Source organism: Salvelinus sp. IW2-2015, unplaced genomic scaffold, assembly GCF_002910315.2.
Source record: "Salvelinus sp. IW2-2015 unplaced genomic scaffold, ASM291031v2 Un_scaffold16510, whole genome shotgun sequence".
NCBI classification, from domain to species: Eukaryota; Metazoa; Chordata; class Actinopteri; order Salmoniformes; family Salmonidae; genus Salvelinus; species Salvelinus sp. IW2-2015.
The window spans coordinates 52,542-63,272 of record NW_019957620.1 but is presented as its reverse complement, the minus strand read 5'-3'; positions in this window follow the sequence as shown (position 1 = coordinate 63,272).

The window sequence follows — 10,731 nt, the reverse complement described above, 5'->3', positions numbered from 1 at the left end:
CGTCTCCACTCAACATTATCCAGCAAGAAATAGAGATCCAGACACCGTGTCACTCCCCTCTGTATCAGTAAGGAAATAGAGATCCAGACACCGTGTCACTCCCCTCTGTATCAGTAAGGAAATAGAGATCCAGACACCGTGTCMCTCCCCTCTGTATCAGTAAGGAAATAGAGATCCAGACACCGTGTCCCTCCCCTCTGTATCAATAAGGAAAGTAGGATGGGGATATATCCTGAGGTAGCATGGTATTACTAATGAAGCTGATTAATGTCTGATTCTCTGTACGATGCATGTGACGTGAATGTATGAACGAAACAGATAATTGAATGAGAAACACATGGAAAGGAGGGGCTAAGAGAGCGCTAAAAGATGTTGAGGTCAGGTGTATGGGAGATTGGGGACTTAACGTCTGCTGTTTTAGGGCTTATTGGGATGAGAGTGAATCGGTGACCCAGAGTTTTAGTCCCAGTGGTGTGGATGTCCATTAGAGTGTAAAGAGGAACCATCCTCAGGAGTAATGAAATGGTTCTATGGACCCATTCAGACAACCAATGACCTCATCTATTAATGAGAAACGGAGGATTGCCTACACTGTGATAATGGGTTTTACAATATGGCCTACTACTGCTTTGGCCTTTGATACACAGTGGTGGTACATAAGGTGTGGAGGAGATCATCACCTAGCGCCATTTGCGACCTCATATTATTAAAAGGTCAAAATTATACAATTGAAAATAATTATCCCTTAATATGTAACAAGATAAAGCACTTAGAATGTGAGAAAATATCTTCCCAGATTATATTTATATTCAGGGTAAGTGGCCAATTGGAAAATGAATTAAGAGCTGCAAATGGAGAGTGATAATTGGATCATTTTTGCACCATTATCTCGGCTGTAAATCAGTTTGTTGTCCGTTCGGTTCCCCTGGAGTCGTCCATTTAAACCCTGAACAGGCTGAAAAAAGCTGACGTTTCACCCCTGTGATCGGGTTTGTTGGCCAGACACCTTGCACAGTCCCGGATTTGCAGCTGCCTCCCTTCCCTTGTGTCCTGAATCCTGTGCAGAAAACAGCGTGACTCAGAGAATAACCTCTAGCAGGCAGACAACATGGCAGCCTGCCTGCAGCCCCAATACCCGACCAGCCTCCCCCAGCCACCTTTCTCCCTCCTCCCTGCAGCCTCCATCTCTCCTCGGATTGGCTAAGGGCCAGCGCAGGGCTATTTTTAGAGGAGCTCACTTCTCATATAACAAGGAGAGAATGCATAGTGGATCGGCTCCTATGGGTAGCTGTGATAGCAGATCGCCTGCTATCTGCAGGAGTGGAGTGATACGATGGTCAGAAGAGCAGTGGTCAATACAGATCACGAGACTCTCTGTGAAATATCTCCCTCTTTACACCCTCCCTTCCCTGTCATCATGTGCCAAGGCACATGACCATGTTGGGAGTGGCAGCAGGAGGCAAGGCCTATAGACCAGGACAGGAGAAGGAGAGTGATGGATGTCCACAATCTCCACATTCACCGCAGGCTGAAAGGAGCTGAAGTCCTTCATTAGGATTCAGCTTTGGCATAAAGGATGTGTCAGATGACCTACAGACAAAGTCTGCTAAATCTTAAAAAGCTCCTATTCTCCCCACCATGTGGTCTAAGCCTTTTATGTATTTTGTTTTCAGTGGAGCATTTCAGATACAGTACAACACCTCTGTGTTGAGAACCACAGCACCCCTACCCCGGCCAACAGCTCTGCACCCCCCACAGCAACTTGCCCATGCGCCCCCGCTTCTCATTCACCCAAATCCAGATAGCTGATGCTCTGAAAGAGCTGCAAAATCTGGACCCCTACAAATCAGCTGGGCTAGACAATCTGGACTCTCTCTTTCTAAAATTATCCGCCGCAATTGTTGCAACCCCTATTACTAGCCTGTTCAACCTCTCTTTCGTATCGTATGAGATCCCTAAAGATTGGAAACCGGTCGCGATCACCCCCCTCTTCAAAGTGGGAGACACTCTAGACCCAAACTGTTACATACCTATATCCATCTCTACGCAGACGACACCATTCTGTAAACATCTGACCCTTCTTTAGATACTGTGTTAACAAATCTCCAAACGAGCTTCAATGCCACACAACACTCCTTCCGTGGCCTCCAACTGTTCTTAAATGCTAGTAAAACTAAATGTATGCTCTTCAACCGATCGCTGCCGGCACCCTCCCGCCCGACTAGTGTCACTACTCTGGACGGTTCTGACTTAGAACATGTGGACAACTACAAATATCTAGGTGTCTGGTTAGACTGTAAACCTCTTTGGCCGCCTTTCCTTCCAGTTCTCTTCTGCCAATGACTGGAACGAATTGCAAAAGTCACTGAAGCTGGAGTCTTGTATCTCCCTCACTAACTATAAGCATCAGCTGTCAGAGCAGCTTACCAATTACTGCACCTGTACACAGCCCATCTGTGTATAGCCCACCCAACTACCTCATCCCCACATTATCTTTTTGCTCTTTTGCACTCCAGTATTCTCTACTTGCACATCATCATCTGCACATCTATCACTCCAGTGTTAATGTTAAATTGTAATTCTTTTGCCACTATGGCCTATTTATTGCCTTTCTACATTTGCACACACTGTACATAGATTTTTCTATTGTGTTATTGACTGTAGGTTTGTTTATCCCATGTATAACTCTGTGTTGTTGTTTTTGTCACACTGCTTTGCTTCATCTTGGCTAGGTCGCAGTTGTAAATGAGAACTTGTTCTCAACTGGCCTACCTGGTTAAATAAAGGTGAAATAAACAAATTAAGTTTWAAAAAATCCCAGTCCAGTCAGGGCGGTAGATACATGTGCTTTACTAAGATCAGGCAGCTTTTGTTTTGAGTTCTCTCTTGACCCAATTTAAATGTGTATTTTACCATATATAGACACATCCTATGTGTTTAAATCAAATCAACTATATGCACTGAGCTTGACTGATCCTTTAAGCACACCGCTCAATTAAATAATTAAGACACACAAATGACTAGAGGGAGTACGACCGCAATTGATTTGATTGTATTCAGAATTGCTGAGCTGTGTTAAAAAAAATTACAGCGAGTGACTTTGTGACTAGCACCGTTCTCTCTCGCTCCTCCATGCTGCAGTGACCACTACAGAACTTCAACAGTGTTTATCGCATTGAAGCTGCAACATAATTACAGCCATTTCTGACTGAAAAGTTCTGTTACCGAAATCCCTAATTTGCTTAGGAAAAACATTCCCTATTCCTTCAACCCTTGCTCTCTTAATGTGACACATGTATGCATCGCATGCACTTGAACAATAGGGCCTAACCTACAGAACCAGTCAAAGGTTTGGACACCTACAGTACTCATTCAAGGGTTTTTCTTTCTTTTTACTATTTTCAACGTTGTACATTGTCAAAACTATGAAATAACACCTATGGAATCATGTAGTAACCAGAAAAGTGTTAAACAAATCAAAATATATTTTAGATTCTTCCAAGTACTACCCACCCTTTGCCTTGATGACAGCTTTGCACACTCTTGGCATTCTCTCAGCCAGATTCATGAGGTAGTTGCCTGGAATACATTTCAATTAATAGAGCCAATCAGTTGTGTTGTGACAAGGTAGAGGTGGTATACAGAAGATAGCCCTATTTGGTTAATGACCAAGTCCATATTATGTCAAGAACAGCTCAAATAAGCAAAGAGAAACGACTGTCTTGATTTCCTGCAAGACAGGAATGTCAGTGTTCTGCCATGGCCAGCAAAGAGCCCGGATTGCCCCCCCCCTTTGTTCAGGGACACATTATTCCATTTATTTTAGTCACATATCTGTGGAACTTGTTCAGTTTATGTCTCAGTTGTTGAATCTTGTTATGTTCATACAAATATTTACACAAAATAAACACAGTTGACAGTGAGAGGACGTTTTCTTTTGTTGCTGAGTTTATATGGATGATTTATAAAGCCAGGCACATTTAACAGTTAGGTTATTGATTATAGATGTAATTAAGTTGTTGTTTATCTCCTCACTTTTCTTAGTCAATTAAGGCAAGTTCTGTTTTATCGTCTCCTAACTCCGCTGCTGCCTCCGCCGCATTGTTCTCAACACCAATATGCTGGTTATGCACATAGCAACATGGTCTAGGAAAATGCGCCAATTCAACAGCGCACTGATGTTTAAGAAAGGTGGACAGCTTCCGCTATACAACGTGGGGGAAAGCGCATTTATTATAAAATAATGTTATTTTTTATTAGTGGTGCACTGTTGTTCTTATGTAATATAACCATAAACAATTGACTAGTCGACTAAATGGGGTCAGTCCTAATCTCTACTAATTATATTCCAGAGGTAGGCCTACAATATGTAAAACATCAAATACTAGGCCTGGTGAGCTGCCATGGTTTGAAATTAGGGGATTACAGGCAACATCCGCATTGACCTAAAGGCTAGAGCTGCAACTTTCAAGGAGCAGGACACTAATCCGGACTCATAAGAAATCACGCTACACCCTCCGACGAACAATCAAACAGGCAAAGCTGCAATACAGACTAAGATCGAATCTTACTACACTCATTACTACGCTCATCGAATGTGGCATGGCTTGCAAACTATCACGGATTATAAAGGAAAAGCCAGCCGCGAGCTGCCCAGTGACACAAGCCCACTAGATGAGCTAAACGCCTTCTATGCTCGCTTCGAGGCAAGCTACGAACCATTCTTGAGAGCACCAGCTGTTCCGGACGACTGTATGATCATGTTCTCCATAACCGATGTGAGTAAGAACTTTAAACAAGTCAACATTCACAAGGATTACCAGGATGCATATTCAGAGCATGCGCTGACTAGCTGACAAGTGTATTCACTGACATTTTCAACCTGTCCCTGATGCAGTCTGTAATACCTATATGTTTCATACAGACCATCATAGTCCCTGTGCCCAAGAATTACCCAGGTAATCTGACTAAATGATTATCACCCTGTAGCACTCACATCTGTAGCCATGAAATGCTTTGAAAGGCTGGTCATGGCTCACATCAACACCATCATCCCAGACACACTGAACCCACTCCAATCCCCATACCTCTAAGAGGAACACCTATCGTAGAATGTTGTTCAATGACTACAGCTCAGAGTTCAATACCATAGTTCCCTCCAAGCTCATCACTAAGCTAAGGACCCTGAACACCTCCCTCTGCAACTGGATCCTGTACTTCTTGACGGGCCGCTCCCAGGTGGTAAGGGTAGGCACATCGCCATGCTGACCAACACGGGGGCCCCTCAGAGATGTGTGCTTAGTCCCCTCCTGTACTTCCTGTTCACCCACGACTGCATGGCCACACACAACTCCAACTCTATCATTAAGTTTTCTGATGACACAACGGTTGTAGGCCTGATTAACAACGACGATGAGACAGCCTATAGGGAGGAGGTCAGGGACCTGGCAGTGTGGTGCCAGGTCAACAACCTGTCCCTCAACGTCAGCAAAACAAAGGGGCTGATCGTGGACTACAGGAAATGGAGGGCCAAGCACGCCTCCATTCACATCGACAGTGCTGTAGTGGAGTTGGTCCAGAACTTCAAGTTCCTCAGTGTTCATATCACTATCGATCTATCATGGTCCACACACAGCAACACAGTTGTGAGGAGAGTACGATAACGCCTCTTCCCCCTCAAGAGTGAAAGGATTTGGCATGGGACCTCAGATCCTCAAAGTTCTACAGCTGTACCATTGAGAGCMWCTTGACTGGCTGCATCACCGCTTGGTATGGCAACTGTTTGGCATCCGACCGCAAGGCGCTACAGAGGGAAGTGCATACGGCCCAGTACATCACTGGGGCCGAGCTCCCCTCCATCCAGGACCTCTATACCAGGCGGTGTCAGAGGAAGGGCCTATAAAATGTCAAAGACACCAGCCACCCAAGAGTGTTCTCTCTGCTACCGCAAGGCAAGCGATATCGTTGCACCAAGTCTGAAACCAACAGCACCCTGAACAGTTTCTACCCCCAAGCCATAAGCCTTCTAAATAGTTAGTCTGGGTAGCAATTTGGTTAACTATTTAGCTATCTGCATTGACCCCTTTTGCACTAACTTTTTTGACTCATCACATACGCTGCTGCTACTGTTTATTATCTGTCACTTTATTCCTAGTTATACAGTGTCTGCATACACTGAGTTATCGTTACTCATTGCATATGTATTATTACAGGTTTTACTTTTCTATTATTTCTCTCTGCATTGTTGGGACGGGTCCAAAAGTAAGCATTTCAATGTCAGTCGACAACTGCTGTTTACGAAGCATGTGACGAACACAATTGGATTTGATGAAGTTAAAATGGTTGCCCTTTAGAAAGGAGAGAGAGGATAGAGCCGTGATACAGTACATCAGTGTGACGACCACTGCTTTATCCAAAAACCTGAAGGTGAATGACTGCTGGAGTGCTGCCTGAAAACCTATTGTTGACGTGTCCAAGATACATAACAAAACGTTTGCTTCTAACACATCTGCTGTGTAAATTTGTTACTGCCAAGACGAAGAATGGGGGGTCAATCATGTAGTTTAAAAGTCCTCTAAAAGTTTGCTGTTCGGGTTAGGGTTGATGTATTTTGGTTCACTGTTGTCATGAAAACAAAACAGGCACATGGAGGGTCATCAATATAGGACCCATGCATGTGGCCTCCCCCTCATTAAATGTCGAGAGAGGACATATTAGCAAGGGGGTGCTAAATTACACACATGGTGGTTGGTTGAAGCATGCCACTGTCTGATGTCCTCACCTAGGGTTTACTACAGTACATAGGCCTACACACTGTTATGAGCCAAGTGTATTGCACATGGAGACTGCACAGTCCCTTAAGTCCAACAAAACAAAGGCTATCAATGAAAGAGTGATTAAAATATGGTGTTAATCCAGTTAAATGATGATCTTGCAGTAGACATTAACAGTTGGAGTCAGCAGGATATCAATGCTGATGCCATTGGGACTAATCATACCCCTTTACACTGGAGCTCCCCAGGGGTGTGCGCTCAGTCCCCTCCTGTACTCCCTGTTCACCCATGACTGCATGGCCAGGCACGACTCCAACACCATCATTAAGTTTGCAGATGACACAACAGTGGTAGGTCTGATCACAAACAACAACGAGACAGCCTATAGGGAGGAGGTCAGAGACCTGGCCGGGTGGTGCCAGAATAACAACCTATCCCTCAACTTAACCAAGACTAAGGAGATGATTGTGGACTACAGGAAAAGGAGGACTGAGCACGCCCCCATTCCCATCGACGGGGCTGTAGTGGAGCAGGTTGAGAACTTCAAGTTCCTTGGTGTCCACATCAACAACAAACTAGAATGGTCCAAACACACCAAGACAGTCGTGAAGAGGGCACGAAAAGCCTATTCCCCCTCAGGAAACTAAAAAGATTTGGTATGGGTCCTGAGATCCTCAAAAGGTTCTACAGCTGCAACATCGAGAGCATCCTGACTGGTTGCATCACTGCCTGGTACAGCAATTGCTCAGCCTCCGACCGCAAGGCACTACAGAGGGTAGTGCGTACGGACCAGTACATCACTGGGGCTAAGCTGCCTGCCATCCAGGACCTCTACACCAGGCGGTGTCAGAGGAAGGCCCTAAAAATTGTCAAAGACCCCAGTCATAGACCGCATGGCAAGCGGTACCGGAGTGCCAAGTCTAGGACAAAAATGCTTCAACAGTTTTTACCCCCAAGCCATAAGACTCCTGAACAGGTAATCAAATGGCTACCCGGACTATTTGCATTGTGTGCCCCCCAACCCCTCTTTTTACGCTGCTGCTACTCTCTGTTTATCATATATGCATAGTCACTTTAACTATACATTCATGTACGTACTACCTCAATTGGGCCGACCAACCAGTGCTCCCACACATTGGCTAACCGGGCTATCTGCATTGTGTCCCACCACCCCCAACCCCTCTTTTTACGCTACTGCTACTCTATGTTCATCGTATATGCATAGTCAGTTTAACCATATCTACATGTACATACTACCTCAAATCAGCCTGACTAACCGGTGTCTGTATATAGCCTGTCTTTTTACTGTTGTTTTATTTCTTTACTTACCTATTGTTCACCTAATACCTTTTTTGCACTATTGGTTAGAGCCTGTAAGTAAGCATTTCATTGTAAGGTCTACTACACCTGTTGTATTCGGCGCACGTGACAAATAAACGTTGATTTGATTTATGACTACACAGGCTCCTAAACAGACCCTCTCACCATTCTCCAATGTTATATCAACACTAATGGAGTCAGCTATAGTCTCTTAACCCCAACTCCAAGTGCCAGAATCCATAGAGCAATATTATTGTGGTGGTAATCGGCTAACCACTTCATAGCTGTTACTCAAGTCTCTCCATATCATTCTCCACTCTCTGCTCCTCTTCAGGCAGTGGGAGAGGACAACCCAAGTGTCCTAATGTCCGTTAACCCTCTAGAGTCKAAGCCCTGTGTATGCCGGGGTGCTTACTGCTATTAGCCAATAGAAACGCAATGAATAAAAGATTCACTACATGGAACAACAGTCCCCAAAGAAATCTAAAGGGAGTTTGTTCTGAAGTGTCYGTCCTATATCTGRGCGAAATAAGAAAGATCAGGAAACTATATATATATTTTACATGTATTTATCCCCTTTATTTGTCTTCTCCCACTGCCTTATTTTAGGCACTGGTACTGGGTGAGTCTTCAGACGACAGAACGGAGAAAACCATAGTGTTTGTGAGAGTCTCAGCTTCAATAGAGTGGTCATAGTTTCTAGGCCAACCTTTCGGACGCTACAGACGTATTTGTGAGAAGACTGATTTTCGGGATGTCTCCTGGTCTGACAAACACCGCTCTAGCTCTGCCATCTTTAACCGCAGATGCGGATGCGCGATATCGGCAGATATAATCCTCCCCCTATTCTCAGTTCCACCAAATGCCTCCATTCAGGACAGTGATAAATAAAGTGCCAAATAGCGGGACTGCTGCCAGTTAGTTCCAGACAGACCCACCATGCAAAGCCTGCTGCCACCACACCTTGCAGATCAGTGCATCGCTGCAGTCCGTCCCATCATGCACCCGTGTATAGTCATACAGTGGGGGCCGAGCAGGAGGAGTAACGAGGCCATAAAAAAAATCTATGRCGCGAGACGCAATAGATATTACCTCAGAGCAGCCAGCCGTGGCACCAATACAGTCTGCTGACGGCGTCCCACTGTGCCTCACAGCAACATGGAAAGGGTCATGTCGCCACTTTAATATTGATATGGCTATTGGCCAAAGGACTATTATTCAGCACTCCCTGTGAAACAGAAGTCTAATATACCCTCAAAGAGATATTACGGTTTTCACCAATTCCTCTGATTCGATTTCCTCCCCCCAACCCTTTTTGGTGCGTCTTAACACTACAGTTCTATTTGAAAACTGCTCATGTGCATCATTTGACTGTTGTTTCCTAATTTTTCACATTTATCAGAGGGCTTTCCTTGTACTTTGACAATAATGGTCCAGTACCTCACATGGCCTCCTCATCCAAACAGCAAGAGGATGCTTTTATCCAATTAAYGTGGGGCCCAGAATGTTCAGTTTCAGTATGGGTGGGGTGTGTGTGAAACAAAAGTATGCCTGTTACAAAAAATCTTGGAAGTTGGACATGGGCCCGTGACATTTAGCTTGTCGTCAGCTTTGTTAGAAAACTGTTGGGTGAGTCACAGCCTTGGGTTATTTCAAGAATCGCCTGTACCAKGTTACTGATGTTTTCCTTTAGGTACTCAGACCCCACCGGGGTCCCACAGTAAAAAAAAAAGCTGCCTATTTCCTTCGTCATCGTATTTCTCAAGGAAAATCAAATCTCACTGCTTCTCTTTTGGAAAAACAAAAACATAGCACTAAATTGACAGTGTTGGAGTCCAGCTTTGCCAACTTTGATGTTGAGCTTGGTCTAACTCCACAGAACCCTCCAACCCCCCTCCCTCCCTGTCCCTTCAACTATGGCCCTGTGCTCTCCTTGACCTTTCGACATTTAGGACATTCATCATCGGGCCGGAAAGGCTCTATTCCCATGTCAACTTTAAACTTCAGTCACAGTTTTTTCTCCAAGCGACATCAATTTCTGTGATTTAAGAGGAAACTCATACATTGGGCCTGCTGGGTAAATCAATTAGCTATACACCCTCCCTCCTAAAGCCAATACATAATTTGCACAGTATGGGGAACTTCTGTTGTATGCATTCCACTTGAGTTTTGAAAGCAGTTGGGTCCCGTATGTGTATATATACGTATACATATACAGTGGGGCAAAAAAGTATTTAGTTAGCCCCACCAATTGTGCAAGTTTCTCCACTTAAAAATGAGAGAGGCCTGTAATTTTCATCATAGGTACACTTCAACATATGACAGACAAAATGGAAAAAAAATCCAGAAAATCACATTGTAGGATTTTTATTTATTTATTGCAAATTATGGTGGAAAATAAGTATTTGGTCAATAAAAAAAGTTTCTCAATACTTTGTTATATACCCTTTGTTGGCAATGACAGAGGTCAAACGTTTTCTGTAAGTCTTCACAAGGTTTTCACACACTGTTGCTGGTATTTTGGCCCATTCCTCCATGCAGATCTCCTCTAGAGCAGTGATGTTTTGGGTCTGTTGCTGGGCAACACGGACTTTCAACTCCCTCAACCAAGATTTTCTATGGGGTTGAGATCTGGAGA